Consider the following 23,297-nt stretch of genomic DNA (forward strand, 5'->3'; position numbering starts at 1 on the left):
GGTCGGGCCCTTTACAGCAATGCACGTCGCCGTAAAGCGACATGCATTGCTGTAATGGGACCGTGTATACTACAACTCCCAGCATGCCCAGACAGCCCTTGGCGTCTGGGCATGCTGGGAGTTGCAGTTTTGCAACATCTGGAGGTCCACAGTTTGGAGACCACTGTGCCCTTCCAGATGTTGCAAAACTACACATCCTCAGCATGCCCTTACTGTCCAGGCATGCTGGGAGTTGTAGTTCTGTAACATCTGACCCTTCAGATGTTGCAGAACTACAACTCCCAGCATGCCTGGACAGTTTTGGCATACTGGGAGTTCTAGTTTTGCAACATCTGGAAGGGCACAGATTGGGAACCACTGTATTAGTGGTCTGCAAACTGTAGTCCTCCAGATGTTGCAAAACTACAACTCCCAGCATGCTGGGAGTTGTAGTTCGGCAACATCTGGCTCTAAAGATGTTGCCGAACTACTACTCCCAGCATTCCTGAGAATGTTTGGGAGTTGTGGTTTTGCAACAACTGGAGGCACACTGGTTGGGAAACATTGTCTGTTTCCTAACTCAGTGTTTCCCAACCGTGTGCCTCCAGCTGTTGCAAAACTATAACTATCAGCATGCACTGATAAACTGTGCATGCTGGGAGTTGTAGTTTTGTAACAGCTGGAGGTCCCCCCCTTGTGAATGTACAGGGTACATTCACATGGGCAGGGGGCTTACAGTGAGTATCAGGCTGCAAGTTTGCGATGCAGCTAATTTTGCGCGGCAGCTAAAACTCGCTGTAATCCCCCGCCCGTGTGACTGTACCCTAAAATCACTACACTACACTAACACAAAATAAAATAAAAGTAAAAAACACTACATATACACATACCCCTACACAGCCCCCCCCCCTCCCAATAAAAATGAAAAACGTCCGGTACGCCACTGTTTCCAAAATGGAGCCTCCAGCTGTTGCAAAACAACAACTCCCAGTATTGCTGGACTGCCATTGACTGTCCAGGCATGCTGGGAGTTTTGCAACAGCTGGAGGCACCCTGTTTGGGAATCACTGGCGTAGAATACCCCTATGTCCACCCCTATGCAAATCCCTAATTCAGGCCTCAAATGCGCATGGCGCTCTCTCACTTTGGAGCCCTGTCGTATTTCAAGGCAACAGTTTAGGGTCACATATGGGGTATCGCCGTACTCGGGAGAAATTGCCTAACAAAATTTGGGGGGATTTTTCTCCTTTAACCCCTTATGAAAAGGTGAAGTTGGGGTCTACAACAGCGTGTTATTGTAAAAAAATAAATTTTTTACACTAACACGCTGGTGTTGCCCTTTACTTTTCATTTTGACAAGAGGTAAAAGGGAAAAACGCTCCCCAAAATTTGTAATGCAATTTCTCCCGACTACGGAGATACCCCATATGTGGGCGCAAAGTGCTCTGGGGGCGCACAACAAGGCCCAGAAGGGAGAGTGCACCATGTACATTTGAGGTGATTTGCACAGGGGTGGCTGATTGTTACAGCGGTTTTGACAAACGCAAAAAAAAAAAAACCCCACATGTGACCCCATTTCGGAAACTACACCCCTCACGGAATATAATGAGGGGTGCAGTGAGAATTTACACCCCACTGGTGTCTGACAGATCTTTGGAACAGTGGGCTGCGCAAATTAAAAATTTTGTACAGCCCACTGTTCCAAAGTTCTGACAGACACCAGTGGGGGGGTAAATGCTCATTGTACACCTTGTTACGTTCCTCAAGGGGTCTAGTTTCCAAAATGGTATGCCATGTGGGGGTTATTTTGCTGTCCTGGCACCATAGGGGCTTCCTAAATGCGACATGCCCCCCGAGCAAAATTTGCTCTCCAAAAGCCAAATATGACTCCTTCTCTTCTGAGCATTGTAGTTCGCCCGTAGTGCACTTCAGGTCCACTTATGGGGTACCTTCATACTCAGAAGAGATGGGGTTACAAATTTTGGGGGGTATTTTCTGCTGTTAACCCTTGCAAAAATGTGAAATTTGGGGGGAAACACACATTTTAGTGAAAAAAAATATATATTTTTTTACATATGCAAAAGTCGTGAAACCCCTGTGGGGTATTAAGGCTCACTTTATTCCTTGTTACGTTCCTCAAGGGGTCTAGTTTCCAAAATGGTATGCCATGTGAGGGTTTTTTGCTGTTGTGGCACCATAGGGGCTTCCTAAATGCGACATGCCCCCCGACCAAAATTTGCTCTCCAAAAGCCAAATATGACTCCTTCTCTTGTGAGCATTGTAGTTTGCCCGTAGTGCACTTCAGGTCCACGTATGGGGTACCTCCATACTCAGAAGAGATGGGGTTACAAATTTTGGGGGGTATTTTCTGCTTTTAACCCTTGCAAAAATGTGAAATTTTGGGGGAAACACACATATTAGTGAAAAAAATTATTTTTTTTTTTTTACATATGCAAAAGTCGTGAAACACCTGTGCGGTATTAAGGTTCACTTTACCCCTTGTTACGTTTCCCAAGGGGTCTAGTTTCCAAAATGGTATGCCATGTGGGGATTTTTTGCTGTTCTGGTACCATAGGGGCTTCCTAAATGCAACATGCCCCCCAAAAACCATTTCAGAAAAACGTACTCTCCAAATTCCCTTGTCGCTCCTTCGCTTCTGAGCCCTCTACTGCGCCCGCCGAACACTTTACATAGACATATGAGGTATGTGCTTACTCGAGAGAAATTGGGCTACAAATATAAGTATAAATTTTCTCTTTTTACCCCTTGTAAAAATTCAAAAATTGGGTCTACAAGAACATGCGAGTGTAAAAAATGAAGATGGTGAATTTTCTCCTTCACTTTGCTGCTATTCCTGTGAAACACCTAAAGGGTTAAAATGCTGTCTGAATGTCATTTTGAATACTTTGGGGGGTGCAGTTTTTATAATGGGGTCATTTGTGGGGTATTTCTAATATGAAGACCCTTCAAATCCACTTCAAACCTGAACTGGTCCCTGAAAAATAGTGAGTTTGAAAATTTTGTGAAAAATTGGAAAATTGCTGCTGAACTTTGAAGCCCTCTGGTGTCTTCCAAAAGTAAAAACTCATTAATTTTATGATGCAAACATAAAGTAGACATATTGTATTTGTGAATAAAAAATTTTTTTATTTGGAATATCCATTTTCCTTACAAGCAGAGAGCTTCAAAGTTCGAAAAATGCTAAATTTTAAATTTTTTCAGCAAATTTTGAAATTTTTCACTATGAAACGATGCAAGTATCGACAAAATTTTACCAATAACATAAAGTAGAATATGTCACGAAAAAACAATCTCGGAATCAGAATGATAGGTAAAAGCATTCCAGAGTTATTAATGTTTAAAGTGACAGTGGTCAGATGTTCAAAAAACGCTCCGGTCCTAAGGTGTAAAATGGCCTGGTCCTTAAGGGGTTAATCAACTGGTGCCAGAAAGCTAAACAGATTTATAAATTACTTCTATTAAAAAATGGTAATCCTTCCTGTACTTATTAGCTGCTGAATACTACAGCGGAAATTCTTTTCTTTTTGAAACACAGAGCTGTCTGCTGACATCATGATCACAGTGCTCTCTGCTGACATCTCTGTCCATTTTAGAACTGTCCAGAACAGCATATGTTTGCTATGGGGATTTCCTTTTACTCTGGACAGTTCCTAAATTGGACAGAGAAGACAGAAGAGAGCACTGTGCTCTTGATGTCAGCAGACAGCTCTGTGTTTCAAACGGAAAAGAATTTCCACTGTAGTATTCAGCAGCTAATACGTACAGGCAGGATTAAGATTTTTTAATTGAAGTAATTTACAAATCTGTTTAACTTTCTGGCACCAGTTGATTAAAAAAAAAATAGTTTTTCATCGGAGTACCCCTTTAATGTAAGTAGAGACCATCACTGTGGTTACGGACCAGCTACCTATGGCAGGTACGTATTTGGCAGGGATAGGGGTATTGGGCGAGAATAGTGTGCACTCCTACACTGCCCATACATGACAAGAAGGTGGACCTGTAAGGATCCGGTGAACTCCATGCCCGAGAGGCTTTAGGCAGTGCTGACAAATAATGGTGGCCACAGAAAATAGTGACACTTTGTGCCCAATTATCATTTATTGGTGTACTCACTGTTGTTGCCAAGAGTTAGACATTGATGGCTGTGTGTTGAGTTATTTTGAGGGAACACAACATTACTACTCACTACTTTACATTGTAGCAGAGTGTCTCAAAAAGATATAATAACTTATAAAAATGTGAGGGGTGTACTCACTTGAGATACATGTGTCAGGATTCAGCAGGCTGGAGGTGGATCCTCTGTGTCAGAGAGGGATTGGCGTGGACCGTACCGGTGGACCGGTTCTAAGTTGCTACTGGTATTCACCAGAGCCCGCCGCAAAGCGGGATGGTCTTGCTGTGGCGGTAGCAACCAGGTCGTGTCCACGGGTAATGGCTCAACCTCACTGACTGCTGAGAGTGGCGTGGGACAGGAGGACTAGACAGAGGCGAGGCCAGACGTAGCAGAAGGTCAGGGCAGGGGCAAGGTTCGTAGTCAAGGGCAACGGCAGAAGGTCTGGTAACACTGGTAAGGGCAAACACAGAAACGCTTTCACTAGGCACTGAGGCAACAAGATCCGGCAAAGACAGGAAGGGGAAGTGGGTTTAAATAAGCCTGAGCAGATGGGAGCTAATTACACTGATTGGGCCAGGCACCAATTAGGGGTGCACTGGCCCTTTAAATCTTAGAGAGTCGGCCCGTGAGCGCCCTAGAGAGCGGAGCCGCGTGCGCCAGGACGTGACAGCCGGGGAACGGGACAGGTGAGTAGATTGGGATGCGACCCGCGAGTGGGCACATCCCGCTATGTGGATCGCATCCCCGCCGGAAGTGACAGTGCAACACTCCCGGTCAGCGAGTCTGACCGGGGCGCTGCAGAGAGAAGAACGCCGCGAGCGATCCGGGGAGGAGCAGGGACCCGGAGCGCTCGGCGTAACAACATGTATACATACCTACATATCTACATATAAACATACACCAATAATGCAACAGAGAAATCAACAGAGACAAAAAGGTGCAACATTCTCCTATTTAACTCCCTTAGTGGCTCCCGAGGCATTGCAATAATCTATAATAAGACCACTTAGTTGTATTGAGCGTATTTTATTAAATATTTTCCTTGTACCAGCTTTAGACCTAATATTGTTTATTTAACTGAATTGTTGGCTGCATTAGAAATGGCATCCGCACAAGCCTTATACGAAGAACTTCTTTTTTTATTGCCATCCACTTGCACAATTTACTGTTAGATGATGAATTGGTCTGAACATAATTTTCTTGTTGTGCTTCTCAACATAAAGTCTATTTACTATGACTTTTGCTGATTTGGTGAAATAGTTTTTTTTTTTTTTTTTTTCCAGAACATCAAACTATGGCCAAAAGGGAAGATGACAGAAAGCCAATCAAAAGCTAGGCAGATGTTTAAAATGCTTTTTGCTAGTCTAGATTGTGATCCAACAAAAGCAATTATGTTTCTGCGTTCTCAATTTGAAAGCATTAGCAAAGAGCTTTGAGGTTTCCAGTGCTTGTGTCCTATCTGCATTCAGTTAACTGAACAGAAGGTATCATAAAAGTAAATATAGCCAACGGCAAACCATTTCCAAAGCAAGCACATAATTTGGGAAAACTGAAGAGTTAAAGGGAATCATAACCATGCAGGTGAAATATAAACAATTGAAGAACCCGTAAGAAGATGAAATGCAATGTTACTTCCATATGATGAAAGAATAATAATCATAAAATCCCAAACCTTAGGAACATCAAGGTGAAAATAACAATTTCAAAGCCAATAAACATGCAAGGTAATTGGAACCATGATTATAAGTGGTTTGTTTTAATGGTAATCAAAGATTTTTTTATAAGTTTGCACATCATTTTTCAGCTATTGCTTTTCTTTCGTTTAGGTGTACAGTAGTCTGTTTGCTAGACCATGAAAACAGTATTAATCTATAGAGGGTAAAATAAGAATATATGATGATGACCTCTTCCCAGTATGTTAAACCTCCATATTAGGCCTTATGCACATCATCATATCCTCCAAGTTGTACAAAGCAGTAGTGTTGAGCGGCATAGGCCATATTCGAATTCGCGAATATTCGCGAATATATGGACGAATATTCGTCATATATTCGCGAATATTCGCATATTCGTTATATTCTCGTTTTATTTTCGCATATGCGAAGCTTCGCGTATGCGAAAATTAACATATGTGAATATTAGCATATACAAAATTAGCACATGCAAAAATTCGCATATGCGAAAATGCGCATATGCTAATTTTCGCATATGCGAATTTTCGCACGCCAGTCTCACACAGTGGAATTAGAGCCTTCTTTACACCACACAAGCTGGAAGCAGAGAGGGATGATCACTGTGATGTGTACTGTGAAAAAAAAAAAAAACTAAAAAAAAAAAACTAAAAAAAAACGAATATTCGTAATTACGAATATATAGCGCTATATTCGCGAAATTCGCGAATTCGCGAATATGCGATATTCGCGAATAATATTCGAATTGCGAATATTCGTGAGCAACACTACAAAGCAGTAATAAGGCACTCATACAGTAATAAGGCACTCATACAGTGGGGACCATAGGGTACCTCTGTATATCTTCAATACAGACTGATCAACTCAAAAAATAGTGGTGTAGCCTTACTTGATGAGAAGAATATGTGCAAAATATGGTACAGCACACCATAGGGCGCCACAAAGAGTTCTTATAGCTTGAAGAGCTGTAGGAAGTTCGCATAGTTCTGCACATATTTACATTATGTGCAGAGAGCATTATGGTAGGGTCACATATAGCTAATACTGTGGATTGAATGCAGATTTTTGTTTTGCTACTGTCAATAGGTAAAATCTGTACAGAATTCAAATGATACAAAAAAAATGACATGTTACAGATTGTAAATATACAATTCGGGTCAGTTTCTGCACAGATGTGTGAATTTTTGCAGTGTGGATGAATTTATTAAAATTCTGTAATGAAATTTGCAACAGATACGCTATGTGTGGTCTTACCCTTTGTCTCTTATTTCCTGCAGTATTATCCTTATTTGCCTTAAATGGACACTGTCAGATCCAAAAACTTTTTATATGGGGTTACTGATTAAAATTTAAGACCTTTTGTATTATGGTTGTTTAAAAAATATATATATTTAATAAAGAAAGACACTAACCATCCCTGAAGCAGCATCAGGCATGTGCATGAGAAGACACACCAATCACCTCCCACCACCACAAGGGAGAGACAAACCCCCTCATCTAAGAGGATTTCTAACACTGTGAGCTAATGAAAAGAGGTATTTTTATAATAAATATAGGTGAAAAAGGCATTAACATTAGATGTGCATTGTCAGGATTAGGTAATTTTTTTGTGGGATCTGACAAGTACACGTTAATGGAAAACGGCCATCCTGTTTATCCACACTAAAACCAATATGCCGGGTTTTAGTGCAGGTGAACAGGATGACCGTTTTCCTATAATCTTTTAACCCAATATATTAATATGACTTTACTTCCTACTAAAATAATGACAGAGTTTGGTTTATTGCATTTTCATTTTGAAAACCACATAAATCTCCATGTTTGTCTTTCTCATAGATATTTTTGTGTGCGGCATTTCTTCAGCAATACTATACAGGCTTTCTATAATATTAATGAGTGTTGATTTCAGATTGTTTAGGCTTGCAGGGTCATAAGTACTTACACACTTATAGAACAGTCGGGTCATATTATAAGCAAACACTCAATATGGCCCCATATCATGTGTTAAACTGGAGTCATGAAGAACAAATGAAACAAAAGCTAATGCCCCCAGTACTTTATACATAGTGCATGGTTGATGTATATCTATACCTTCTAGTCAATAATGTCATACGGTATGTTCCTTGCCTGTTACTAGTCACAGAGGAGTAGACATGGTGGTATCTAGCCATGCTAGCTGTGGCTTCATCCTTTTCCAACAGCTTTGATAGGTACCCTGAGTGTAGGGAGCAGCTGGTCTAGGAGGGAGGAAGGCAAGGTCAGAGTGACTACTAGTCCAGTGTTTTTCAACCACTGTGCCGCGGCACACTAGTGGGCCGTGACATAGTGTGAGGTGTGCCGTGGGAAAATCACCCGCCGGGTGTTTTTGCCGCGGGACATCTCTGTGTCCCAAAAGTTGCTTTAGGGACCCAGGGATGCCTCTAAGTCCCTGCGGCCCCACGTTTACTTTAAAAATGCGGGGACCGCCGGTAGGTAGCGCAAGCAGGGACGTCACTGACGTTCCATGCGGGCGCCCATAGCAACAATCACGGAGGACCGGAGCAGCGAGGAGGATGCACGCTGTCAACTTGGTAAGTGTTACCAGCGGCGCGTCTCCTTCGGTGCTCCGAGCACCACTCCTCTGGTCCCGGGACCTACTGCTATAGCCATACCGGAGGAGAGGTGCTCGGAACACCGAAGTGGGGCAGTACACAGGCATACAGCCTTCATTAATACACTGTATGGCTGAAGGCTGTATGTCTGTGGGGGAACTATACTGCACCTAATGTGGGGGGACGATACTGGACCTAATGAGGGGGGACTATACTGGGCCTAATGTGGGGGAACTATACTGGACCTAATGTGGGGGACTATACTGGACCTAATGTGGGGGGACTATACTGGACCTAATGTGGGGAACTATACTGCACCTAATGTGGGGGGACTATACTGGACCTAATGTGGGGAACTATACGGCACCTAATGTGGGGGGACTATACTGGACCTAATGTGGGGGGACTATACTGGGCCTAATGTGGGGGAACTGTACTGGGCCTAATGTGGGGGAACTATACTGCACCTAATGTGGGGAACTATACTGCACCTAATGTGGGGGGGACTATACTGCACCTAATGTGGGGAACTATACTGGACCTAATGTGGGGAACTATACTGCACCTAATGTGGGGGGGACTATACTGCACCTAATGTGGGGGAACTATACTGGACCTAATGTGGGGGACTATACAGCACCTAATGTGGGGGAACTATACTGGACCTAATGTGGGGGGAGTATATATACTGGGTCTAATGTGGGGGAACTATACTGGGCCTAATGTGGGGGAACTATACTGGACCTAATGTGGGGGACTATACTGGACCTAATGTGGGGGAACTACAACGTAATGTTGGGGAACTACAACCTAATGTGGGGGTAACTATACTGCCAACCTAATGTGGGGGAAAATAAGATATATGCAAGATAAGATATATGCAGTGTGCATAGGAATTTTTTCATAGTTTTTTTTTTTTAAACTATAGTCCGGCCCTCCAAGGAGACAAGTGCAGTAAGTACTGAGTGACAGTGAGACAGATAAATAGATATAGTGCAGTGCGTTTTTTCCCTTTTTTTTTTCTTTTTGCTCGTCAACCTCTGTAGCGGTGCCCCGCAGAAAATTTTTTTTCCGAGGTGTGCCCCGACCCGAAAAAAGTTGTACTAGTCGATGCGTCTACCCCTCTGTGACTAGTTGCAGGCAATTAGTCAAGCTTTATATCACAGAACATCATTACTTGACTGAAGCCTCTTCTGGCTATCCTGACTATCACCTGTTATTGATCACTATTACTAACCTACACTATAACCATTGGTACGTGTTGCCTTCAGAGTACAAGGTGTGCTCAAGAACAACAGCTGAATGTTTTATTCCTGGAAAGAGCTTCAGTACTGATGAATTAGTTCTATAAGACAGAGGGGGCCACAGGTGAATCATACAAAAAGCCTGACCATCATGCGCAACTACCTGATGGGATTAGGGAGCAGCCTTTAGATGTCATGTGCCTCACATTTAGCCTCTGTTATAACTGGTTCGTAATATCCTAAGCCAGACAACACTTGTATCCCCATTTCTAGATTTCACAAGTCCCTTCATGCTGATCAGCTTCTAGCCCTATAGAAGATTGCATGACATCTTTATATTTGTACCAGTATTATGTACAATATGCACGTGCTATCAGAGGTCCGTCAGGTCCTATGCTTTTAAATCCAGACATGTGAAATTTATCACTATTCAGTCATACATTTCCAATTTCATGTGATCTCTCCATCTGTTCAGGTGCAGCTTTACATCTTACATTTCCTTGCTACAGTAGATGAATTCAGAATCAGTCACTACTGCCTGGAAAATGACAGTCACTGAAGGTCTAGACTTGTTAGCTGGGAAGCCAGGATGCTGTATGTAAGCAGTGAACAGCCATAACATTAAAACCTGTTGAAATTAATAACATTAATAATGTTGCTACAACTGCACCTGTCATGGAGTAGAATTTACTAGGCAGCAAGTGAACAGTCGTTTCTTGAAGTTAAAGTGGCAATCCAGCAATTAAAAAATATCATAAGCTAGAGTCTTAAAAAAAAAAAAAAGAAAAAAAATCTATAATTACCTATTCTTGGTCCCTTGCAAGTTATGTTTCCTACACTGCAGCCAATTACCTGCTAAGATAGCACACAGAAGAAGGCAGAAGGGGGAGCAGAGGGGGGTAAGTATTTATTTTTATTTATTTATTTTTCCTAAGCTCCAGCAATATATGATTTAAAAAAAAAAAAAAAAAAAAAAACACTGGAATACCCCTTTAATGAGCAGGAAGCAGAAAAAAATTGGCAAGAATTAATATCTAAACCACTTTGTCTAATGACTGTACAATATCAAGTGTCACTCAATGAGATAGACATTGGTTTAATGATACAAAATTGAAGGTTGCAGCAGTACTCCTGGTCAAAAAATGGAGGCTCTTATCAGACTTTTTGATCAAATGTGTCCCCATCCATCACACGGAGGTGGCCTCACTTTGGATGGGACCCTAACATGTTCACTCTATTCACCTCTGCTGGGTATACAGCCTCTGAATGGGACAGGCAGGATCCACTATACATTTTGTATTTGCCACAGCACCCGTGTATTAGGTAGCTGTGCTGGCTATTTTTTCTGTGTTTATTTGTTTAAAAAGCCTTCACATGGCTTTACACAGTTGTACGCTGGGCCACATGAACAATCGTTTGTTCGTGTAGACCTTTATTTTCAACATTATCTGCCACCCATCACCCATAGACACAGGGCAATATTTGGCTGATTATGATGATTTTAATGCCTGCATGAAAGATGCGATCTCTAGACACTTTTGGCATGTTTTAAGCAATGTCTATAGACATGTTTTGTGTATGCATTGGGAGCAATTTGAAAAGATCCTTGTATTGAGTTCACACATTGTACGTCACGACCGCAGCCACCTGAAGCTGGTGTTCTGAACATAAATGTTCAGCATGCCGTGGTGTCGGCCCGAAGGTCACGGGGGTCCCAGTGACAAGATGTCAAAGGACAGCATACCCCTATTATTCACCATAATGCCTTAATACCAACAACTGGCAAGTATTTAAAAAACTCACGTTAACAAAGAAAAGAAGCTGTTTTTAACAACTATGCTTATGGCATAGCATTATACAGTGTGATCAGCGATCCACTGATACAGGTTACAACAGTGAATCAGCGATCAGCGACAGGTAAAGGGATCCTCCTCTGCCATCTCAGCTTAACGTACCCCAGCGATCACGTTGTGGGGGTACAATAAGCCCCACTGAGCTAACGGTATGTTTTAATTTAACTTTAAACGCTGCGATTGGCGTTGATCACAACATCTAAAGGGTTAATTACAAGCAGCGGTGGGATCACCACTGCCCATCATTAGCAGTGAGCGTCTGCCGACTTTCTGGTCTGAAGCGGGCGCAGCTCCTGTGCTCGCTTCAAACTCACTTAACACACCAAGGCTTACAGGTGTGTTAAGTCCCAGGCAGAAAGTGCGTACCTTTTACTACCTGCGTATGCAACGGGTTAGATACTCTGCCCCCGTGTATGGATTAGATACTGTAACCCCATATATGGATTAGATATGGTGACCTGCTGATATGGATTAAATACTGTGACCGTTATATGGTTTAAAGGAGGGGGGGGGGGGGGCGGGCAGTATCTAATCCATATAGCATAGTATCTAATTCTAATACATATGGGGGGGCACAGTATCTAATTCATATGGAGAGAGCAGGATATCTAATCTAAAGAGGCACGGTGTCAGTATCTAATCCAAACATGGGGGACACTGTCAGTATATAATCCATACATGGGGGGAGGGCACAATATCACAATGTCACCCCCCCATATGGATTAGATACTGACAGTGTCCCCCTGTATGGATTAGATACTGATGATTTCAGCATGTTGGGGTATCATCAGTATCTAATCCATACAGAGGGGCACTTTGAGTATCTAATCCATATAGGGAGGGGGGGGGGAGTCACATTATGATATTGTACCCCTCCCCCCATGTATGGATTAGATACTGACAGTGCCCCCTGTATGGATTAGACACTGATGATTTCAGCATGTTGGAGTATAATCAGCATCTAATCCATACAAGGGGGCACTGTCAGTATCTAATCCATATAGGGGGGGGGGGGGCACATTATGATATTGTGACCACCCCCCCCAATGGATTTGATACTGACAGTACCCCCCTATATGGATTGGATACTGGTGATTTCAGCATGTTGGGGTATCACCAGTATCTAATCCATACAAGGGGACACTGTCAGTATCTAATCCATATGGGGGGGGGGTCACATTATGATATTGTGCCCACCCTCAATGGATTTGATACTGACAGTGCCCCCCTATATGGATTAGATACTGATGATTTCAGCATGTTGGGGTATCGTCAGTATCTAATCCATATAGGGGGGGTCACATTATGATATTGTGCCCCCCATGTATGGATTAGATACTGCTAGTGCCCCCCTTTATGGATTAGATATTGATGATACCTCCCAAGCTGTAGCCTGCTAGCATTGACAAACTTAAATTTATTTCAGAATTTATTTATTTTTTTGTCATGGGTCCTGATAATACAAGGCCTGCTCGCGCTCAGCAGCGGTGTACCTGAAGTAGGACTCCTCCTCTACGTACTGACGCAGATGGAGTCACACGAGCGACACCACTTGTAAGTGAAGTGACGTCAGCGCGGCTCCCCCTGCGCTCCGAGAACTAGGGACAGCCGTACGCAGCAATCAGATTAACCCCATACTCACTGCTGATTGCTGCGGCTTTATTATTTACTTAGTAGTGGCACGGCCTGATCTGTTTTGCAGCCTGCGCCCCTCAGTGGGGGGCCCGGTTCGCCAAATGGTAGGTATGCCACTGTATGCGGCTAACTGCAATGCAACGCAACGCAACTGCAAATAAAACCTGATCATCATTCACCATTTCACCTGCTTTGCATCTGCACCTTGACTGCTTTGTAGGTCCAGGGATATGCCTAAAACATCATCACTCCATTCTATCTTAGCTAGGTAGTAGCAGCCCTTTTAGTCCAAGCTGCAATTTTTTATATATTAAAGGGGTCATCCACCATAAGGTGATGTTAGTACGTACCTAGCAGACAGTAATGGACATGCTTAGGAAGGATCTGTGCTTGTCTTTGGGCTAAATGGCTATGTTGTGAGATTACCATAATACTGTGGCTATCTTTTTGTGAACTTACCTGAGTGTGGGAGAAAAAAACGGAGAGACCGACATAGGCGCCTTGTGCGTTACCACTAGACAGGAATAACAGATAAAAACAAACACAGTGAACGGGCAGGAATTGCCCCTTAGGTAATGGCCGCTCACCTTGAGCGAATAAGGTATTCGCATATAACCCACACCGTGGGTGACAGAAGGATCGGAACTGCTGCTGAGCCTGGGTCCCAGGAAAGGAAAAGATCCGATCCTGATGGAAGTGGAGGCGGAGAAGGAAAATATGACCCTTACAGAGGCGCTGCTAGTTCCAGAGTAATGTAGAAGCCAACCAGAGGTATTGGTAAAACACCGGAGTGGTTTATTAGAGCATAAGAAGACAATGAAGTACACAGATGACGCGTTTTGGGGGAGCAACCCCCTTCCTCAGATCAGTGTCAACTTTTTGTGAACTTGTATTTCCTGTTTGACTTTTCCTTTTTTGACTACAAATCCCGCAATTCCATTTTCCTCCCTCCCACACATCAGCCACCCCACCCATTGAAACAAAAGGCCTGTGGTTTTCAATTAGGGTGCCTACAGCTGTTGCATTAGTTGCAAATTGATCCCTCCACCCATTGAAGCAGATAGGTTCCCTGTCATCAGCTGACTAGTGAGTCAGGTCTCGGCCGCATTGCAAGCTGCGAAAAATCTGAGACAACAGTCATTTTGTATGCTGTTAAAAATAAATATTGGGGTTAAAATCACAGAAGAATTGTGAGAAAACCATCACACACAGGTACAGACACTATATTATGAACTACACTAACTTTACAGCCCCTGTAGCATAGTCAAATAAAAAAAAATCCTCTAATACCCCTTTAATAATAGTAATCTTCTTATATACAGCACCAACATAGTACAATGAATAGGGCGTATACGGTGTCCATTTTAGGACATCGTCAGTCATCAGCCACAACTCCATCCCCCATCATGCAAAACACTGTCCCGCCTCCTCCCTCACACCAATCTTCATCCTCCTTGAGCCTAAACTCCCTCCTTCATAATCCAAAACTCCCTCAGAACTCAGGCAATTCTCCCTCAGATAAAATTTCTTGCTGTATAGAGCTGTAAGAGCTGACACTGCACAGCATATATAGCGGAACCGGTATAGCAGAGCCAACACTGAATAACATGTATAGCACAACCCGTATAGCAGAGCTGACACTAAATAGCATGTATAGCAGAGTCCATATAGCAGAGTGAACTGCACAACATGTACTACAGAGCTTGTATAGCAGAGCTAACACTGCACAGCATGTATAACAGACCCCATATAGCAGAGCTTTGTAGTACATGCTGTACAGTGTCAGCTCTAATATACAGGCTCAGCTATACATGCGGTTCAGTGTTGGCTCTGCTATACAGGCTCTGTAGCAAAGGTTGTGCAGTTGCACAGTTTCGGCACTGCTATACGGGAGGAAGTTTGGTCTGAGAGTGTTTTGGATGATGGAGGAGGGAGTTGTGGCAGATGACTGACAGTGATTGGTGTGAGGGAGGAGGCGGGACAGTGTTTTGCTTGACGTGGGACGGAGTTGTTACTGATGACTGACAATGTCCTAAAAATGGACACCATAGGCGTATGTTCAGACATTACATAGGAACAAAGTAAAAAACCAAGAGAAGTGAGTGCACATAAGAGGTTGCAGTCACACGAGAGACAAAAACAATTTAGACCATTTTTTCCCAACCAGTATGCCTCCAGCTGTTGCAAAACTACAACTCCCAGCATACCCGGACAGCCAAAGGCTGTCCGGGTATGCTGGGGGTTGTAGTTTTGCAACAGCTGGAGGCACACTGGTTGGGAAACACTGATTTAGACAATAGACCAGGCATCTTTTATAAAAAATAGTATAGTGCACATAAAGCTTCATGAGCTAGTCACCTAACCATTACATACAGTACTTACATGTAAAGTGCATATGAGTGAGTATATAATGCTTATTTAAAGCACTGTCTAGATGTAGCATAAGCCACTTCCAAAAAACATTGTTTTTCCACATTTAATATTTTGACTATAGCTGACCATAGAATCTCAGCTAACTTCTATGCAAAAAAAAAACACTTTAAAAAACTTTACAATAAGACAGTGGGGGAGATTTATCAAAACCTGTGCAAAGGAAAAGTTGTCCAGTTGCCCATAGCAACCAATCAGATCGCTTCTTTCATTTTGCAGAGGCCTTGTTAAAAATGAAAGAAGCGATCTGATTGGTTGCTATGGGAAACTGGGCAACTTTTCCTTGGACAGCTTTGGATAAATCTCCCCTAGTGTGTGAACCCACCCTAACTCTAGGTACATCAGGACCTTATTCTCAATTTGGCTTTATTTCGATAACCAGATAAGCTTTATTTCTAGATAAGCTTTCTTTAAGGGTGCATTCACACCACGTTTTTGCAATACAGTTCCCGTATACGTGAAAACCGTACGGAACCGTATTGGAAAACGTATGCATTGACTCTCCATTGAATACCGTATGCCAAAAGATGCATCAGGTTGTGTCCGTTTTGCATCCTGTACGGTTTTGTCAGGTTTTTTTCCTGTACCCAAAACCGTAGTCTACCACAGTTTTAGGTCCGGTTGAAAAACTGTATTAAACCGTATACGTTTTCTTTAAACATGGGAGTCAATGGGAACCGTACAGATCTGTATGTGCATACAGTTCCATCAGGTTTTGATACGGTTTTTGACTTTGCACAGTTTTTTTTTCTTGGAATTTCAATCAAACAAGTAAAACTTTATTCAAAATGGAGTGAAAAGTTAAAAACGTATATGTTTTTTTCTTAAAAAACGGATGCAACCGGATGTCATTTTTCAAACCGTATACGTTTTTTAACCGTATACGGGTTAAAATTTGTACACATGTTTTGATACAGTTTAGTCAGGTTTTGAGGAATCCGTTTTTCCTCAAAAACCTGATACGGGAACTGTATTGCAAAAACGTGGTGTGAATGCACCCTAATATGTAGTATAATTAATAAATAGGTATTTTGTAAATAAAACAATATTCAATCCTAACAAGAAATTCCATTCCTCAAACGAGAGAATATACATAAGAGCGGGCAGCAGATTTTAATCAATGTTGCTTGCTTTTTTTTTCTTTTCATTTATTTTTGGATGGCTGCCTGTCTCGACTCCTGTAAGCATGCGGGGCCGGAATATTTACCTGTTTATGATTAAATTGCAAAATGATCTTCTCGAAAACCGGCCTAAATTAAATGTCATAGCATTTATCTCTCATAAAATGGGACAGCAAGGACACTAATTTCCTAGGTGTTCAATCACTGCCCTGAGCCACTTGAGAGGCGTCTTGGGAACGAGCCTGTCCACAGTTCAGAAGATTTCTGACAACGGAGAGATGAAATAATAAAAGTCAATTAATCATTAAAAGGCTGTAACAAGCGCGTATTGAGCTGGTCCGGAGCAAAATGTTAATCAGCCTGCGATCGATATATAAATTCCTGCAAATTGGAGCGATCAATAGCTTTAACGCCTAATGAATCAATGGAAGGGCACAAGCCTGCTCCTCTGGGTCTCTGTTATATGGCAGCCACACCAGTGCTACCTTGTCTAGGCATTCTGCCAAGAGAGGTCACCTATCCCAGCAGGCTGCTCACTTTAGCAGCAGTTACCACGGTGACAGCATGTCATTGTTGCCCTAGTGTCCTTCTCGGGAAGGTGGAAGCCAATGCATCACTGCCTTTGATGGATTTGTCAATAACATTTAGCGGGAGAGGCAAACTGCTCACATAATGCTCGCCGGTGTGCCGTCCCAGAGCACATTGGGGTGATTTAATTGTTTTGAAGGATGTGTGCGGCTGCATACAGGAGAGGACTAAGCAGTGGTCACACACAAAGCATGAGTAGGCAGTAACAAGGAGCTTGTTTTCCAGCCCTGGGAAAAGAAAGGAGAAATTGTTTCTTTGGTGTTGTATTAACCAAACAGTTGCGAAAAGGGGAAACAACCTTAGCTCCTAAAATAAAAATAAAGAAAAAAAGAAATAATTTATCTGCCAGCGAAATGTGTTACTTATAAATAGAGCTCAGTTTCTCATTAAAGCCTCTGGGCTCGTTTCAGGAGGATTGCACCGCAGAAGCAGGTTTCTTCACGTGTCAGGAAGAATCCAGGATCTTCACATACTGTTGTAGAAAGCAAGGATGGGACAATCCGAGGACATTTTTTGTATGTACAGTTTATTGCAAATAAAGCGTATTGAAAGGGAGGAGACATATACTAAGCAAAATGTGATGTCCCAGTACAGGATGTGGCCCTGTACTGTCCTTCTGCCCTGTCAGGCAGAGTCCCTGCATGCCCTCAGGGTCCTCATGCAGAGGTATCCCCCCATGTATATAGGTTGTGTATTATGTGTGTAATATGCCTTTAATGTTTGTACCACATGATTGTATGATTGTTACCCGGAGGGCTCCAGTGACCAGGTGACCCCCCCCCCCCCCCAAGTGACCTATGGGCTCTTTGCACAGCCCCCTATATAACAAGGGGAGGGGCTGCAATCTTCTTCTGTATGCTAAGGTCTAGTGCAGTCATCCCAGTGTCTGTGTCCAGAGCATTGGAGGCCTAAAGTCCTGCAGCCACAAGTCAGTCATCAGTAAGTCAAGTCATCTTATTGTCAGTCCCCATCTCTGTCAAGTCAAGTCCATCTGTAGTCACCGTGGCCTGCACTAAAGTCAGTCTAACTACTGCAAGTCCCAGCATGCCTCAGTAAAGCTGCCGTTATCCTTAATCTGGCGTTGGTTGTCTTCATTGCCCCTGCCTAACCCAGGATCAGCGGTATTACCTTCAGGGGGTTAAGGCTAAACGACGACCTGGCATCACGTCAAGAAGGGGTTAATAACATCTGCCCTGCATCTACCCTGCACCTCACACCCCGACACCACAAAAATTTGACAGAGATTTTGACTAAAATTGTCATCAGTGCTTCCTAACCACTGAGGATATCACATATGTGACAAAACATGTAGGGGGGGGGGGGGCATTGTAGTGTGGTTTTAATATCAGCACAACATACCACCTCACCCCTGCACACACTTCAGGTGTGTATTGGGTCATAGTTTAATACAGTGTACGCAAATGCAGTGATCATGCATACAGTCATATCAGTTAGTGGTAAGGGCTTTTAAACCCCTCTCCCTTTTCTGTTGTGCGCTCAGATTGTATACAAATGATTAAAAGTTAAATTTTATTTAATTTTCAGTGGGGGTAAAAAAGTGGATTTGTGTACTCTGTCACTGACAGATGGTGTTGATTATAAAGGGAGTTATATCCACATCCATTCGGTTCTTTGTTTTCGGGCCTTTGACTAAAATTGCAGACAAAAATAAATAAATAGCAGTGTACATGCATTTAATATTTGATTTAGCCACATTTTAAGGGCCCACCCACAGTATGAATTTTCCCAATGGAATTCAGCTCCAGAATTCCACTAGGAAAATACGATGCAGCAGCCTTTCATTGTTCTCAATAAGATTTTGCTGCACCATTCACACTACGGAATTTCCGCAGTGGATGTTCTGCCATGGAAATTCCGGACCCCAGACTCCATCGGAATCTAGTCTGAATTGCATTGCCATCTTTTGAGACAGCACATTTCAGGGTGTTTTAGCACTAGCCTATTTTACCAGTGCCTGCTCCAGACAGAATCCCTGCCTGAAGCATGGGCGTAGGAACCGGGGGGACACATCCCCCCCCAGGAAATCATGAGGGGGGACCGAGGATGACTGAATCCCCCTCAGTTATGCCCGCAGTCCCAACTTAAAAAGTGAGACTGCAGGCAAAGTTGGAATTACGGGTGGAAGGGAGAGGAGAAGGAGTCAGCGTCAGGGGGTGCAGGATGCAGTGATGTCACGGTCTTTACTGCTCTGATCACTGCTCCTCCAGTCCAGGGACCTGCTGCTATAGCCCATAGGTCCCGGACCGAAGGAGCAGTGAAATTGGAACACAGAGGTGGGTCAGTACACAAACATACTAACTGCAGCCATATACTGTGCATGGCTGGAGGCAGTATGTCTTGGGGGGCACTGGGGGCCTACACCTAACTATAGAGGCATTGGGGGCCTATATCTACCAATGGGGGCACTGGGGCCCTACATCTACCTATGGGGGCCCACATCTACCTATAGGGGCAATATGGGGGCCAACATCTACCAGTGGGGTCATTGGGGACCTACACCTACCTATGGGGGTTAATATGGGGGCCTACGTCTACCTGTGGAGCCTACAACTACCTATGGGGCAATATGGGGGCCTACACCTACCTATGGGGTCTTACACCTACCTGTGGGGGCAATATGGGGGCCTACACATACCTAGGGGGGTAATATGGGGGCCTACATCGACCTATGGGGTCTACAACTACCTATGCAGGCTCACACCTACCTATGGGAGCAATATGGGGCCTACACCTACCTATGGGGTCCTACACCTACCTATGGGGCAATGTGGGGGCCTACAACCACCTATGGGGGCAGTATGGGAGCCTACACTTACCTATGGGGGCAATATGGGGGCCTACATCTACATATGGGGGCAATATGGGGGCCGAAATCTACTTATGGGGGCAATAAGGGGGCCTATATCTATTATGGGGGCCTACATCTACTTATGAGGGCAATATGGGTGCCTACATCTACTCATGGGGGGCAATATGGGGACCCACATCTACTTATGGGGCCTACATATACCTATGGGGGCAATATGGGGGCCTAAATCTAATTATGGGGTCCCACATCTACCTATGGGGGCAATATGGGGGCCTACATCTACATATGGGGGCAATATGGGGGCCGACATCTACTTATGGGGGCAATATGGGGGCCTACATCTATTATGGGGGCCTACATCTACTTATGAGGGAAATATGGGTGCCTACATTTACTTATGGGGGGCAATATTGGGGCCTACATCTACTTATGGGGCCTACATATACCTATGGAGGCAATATGGGGGCCTAAATCTAATTATGGGGGCCCACATCTTCCTATAGGGGCAATATGGGGGCCTACACCTACCTAGGGGGGGAATATAGGGCCTACATCTACCTATGGGGCCTACAACTATCTATGCAGGCTCACACCTACCTATGGGAGCAATATGGGGGCCTACACCTACCTATGGGGTCCTACACCTACCTATGGGGCAATATGGGGGCCTACACCTACCAAGGGGGTTAATATGGGGGCCTACATCTAATGGTGGAGCCTACAACTACCTATTGGGCAATATGGGGGCTTACACCTACCTATGGGGTCTTACACCTACCTATGGGGCAATGCTGGGGCCTACAACCACTTATGGGGGCAGTATGGGAGCCTACACTTACCTATGGGGGCAATGTGGGGCCTACAACCAACTATGGGGGCAGTATGGGGGCCTACACCTACCTATGGGGGGCAATATGGGGGCCTACACCTAACTATGGGGGCATACACCTAGCTATGGGGGCAATATGGGCACCTATACCTAAACATGGGGGCAATATGGGGGCCTACACCTACTTATGAGGGAACTGTACCATCTGACTGTACAATTGATTCCTGCAGTGTCGACGCCAGGGAAGGAGAAGAACAGATCACATGACCTCTTATCATGTGACCTGTAAAGAGATGCGAGAAAAGGCGGGACTGGGCAGCAGCAGGAGCAGAATGTGACAAGTCCTTGTACAGGTGCCCTGGAGGAATTGAGTGGTATGTGTACAGGCAGGTACTTGTGTGAATATTGTACACCACATCTACATTATGATTGGGGTCTCTGAGAGGTCATTATAAATATAGAGAGGGCATATAATATCTGGGGCAATATGGGGGCCTACATCTACATATGGGGGCAATATGGGGGCCGAAATCTACTTATGGGGGCAATATGGGGGCCTACATCTATTATGGGGGCCTACATCTACTTATGAGGGCAATATGGGTGCCTACATCTACTCATGGGGGGCAATATGGGGACCCACATCTACTTATGGGGCCTACATATACCTATGGGGGCAATATGGGGGCCTAAATCTAATTATGGGGTCCCACATCTACCTATGGGGGCAATATGGGGGCCTACATCTACATATGGGGGCAATATGGGGGCCGACATCTACTTATGGGGGCAATATGGGGGCCTACATCTATTATGGGGGCCTACATCTACTTATGAGGGAAATATGGGTGCCTACATTTACTTATGGGGGGCAATATTGGGGCCTACATCTACTTATGGGGCCTACATATACCTATGGAGGCAATATGGGGGCCTAAATCTAATTATGGGGGCCCACATCTTCCTATAGGGGCAATATGGGGGCCTACACCTACCTAGGGGGGGAATATAGGGCCTACATCTACCTATGGGGCCTACAACTATCTATGCAGGCTCACACCTACCTATGGGAGCAATATGGGGGCCTACACCTACCTATGGGGTCCTACACCTACCTATGGGGCAATATGGGGGCCTACACCTACCAAGGGGGTTAATATGGGGGCCTACATCTAATGGTGGAGCCTACAACTACCTATTGGGCAATATGGGGGCTTACACCTACCTATGGGGTCTTACACCTACCTATGGGGCAATGCTGGGGCCTACAACCACTTATGGGGGCAGTATGGGAGCCTACACTTACCTATGGGGGCAATGTGGGGCCTACAACCAACTATGGGGGCAGTATGGGGGCCTACACCTACCTATGGGGGGCAATATGGGGGCCTACACCTAACTATGGGGGCATACACCTAGCTATGGGGGCAATATGGGCACCTATACCTAAACATGGGGGCAATATGGGGGCCTACACCTACTTATGAGGGAACTGTACCATCTGACTGTACAATTGATTCCTGCAGTGTCGACGCCAGGGAAGGAGAAGAACAGATCACATGACCTCTTATCATGTGACCTGTAAAGAGATGCGAGAAAAGGCGGGACTGGGCAGCAGCAGGAGCAGAATGTGACAAGTCCTTGTACAGGTGCCCTGGAGGAATTGAGTGGTATGTGTACAGGCAGGTACTTGTGTGAATATTGTACACCACATCTACATTATGATTGGGGTCTCTGAGAGGTCATTATAAATATAGAGAGGGCATATAATATCTGGCTAGTGACTACAAAGGGGGAGCTATAGGGGCTACGGGAGGCATTATGACTGTACAGGGGGTATAGTGGATACAGAGGGGGACATAATGCCTCCTATGTAGCCACTATGGCTCCTATGCAGTCATTATGCCCCCTCTGTAGCCATTAATATCTACCTATACACAGAATGAGCCCTCTGTAGCCAGTAATTTGCCCCCTGTACTGTCATAAGGCCCCCTCTGTAGCCTCTATGCCCCTCTGTAGTCATAATGCCCTCTCTGTAGCAGGTAAAGTGCCCACTGTGCAGTACAGAGGGCATATTACTGGCTACAGAGGGAGCATTATGACTGTGTACAGGGGGCATATTGGATACAGAGGGGGCATATCGACTGCACAAGGGGCATAGCAGCAACAGAGGGGGGCATTATTACTATGTACAGAGGGCATAGAGGGCATGTACAGAGTGGGCATTATGACTGTACATGGGGCATATCACTGGCTACAGAGGGGGTATTATGACTGTACAGAGGCGCATATTAATTAAGCAAAAATGAAGCTCAATTTGGTACCGTCATGCAATATTGAGTGGTTCTGCCCCTTTTGGCCCCTCCCCTTT

General features: G+C 44.3%; 1 long non-coding RNA gene across 1 annotated transcript in view; it reads left to right on the plus strand.

Annotated features, from left to right (window-relative positions):
• The first annotated feature begins 22,467 nt into the window (after window positions 1-22,467).
• LOC130355677 (uncharacterized) overlaps window positions 22,468-23,297 on the plus strand; it is a 60,647-nt gene continuing 59,817 nt past the window's right edge. The window contains exon 1 of the long non-coding RNA XR_008888625.1: window positions 22,468-22,596. This is a non-coding gene — a long non-coding RNA (uncharacterized LOC130355677). The remainder of the gene's footprint in view (window positions 22,597-23,297) is intronic.

Source organism: Hyla sarda, chromosome 2 (genome assembly GCF_029499605.1).
Source record: "Hyla sarda isolate aHylSar1 chromosome 2, aHylSar1.hap1, whole genome shotgun sequence".
NCBI classification, from domain to species: Eukaryota; Metazoa; Chordata; class Amphibia; order Anura; family Hylidae; genus Hyla; species Hyla sarda.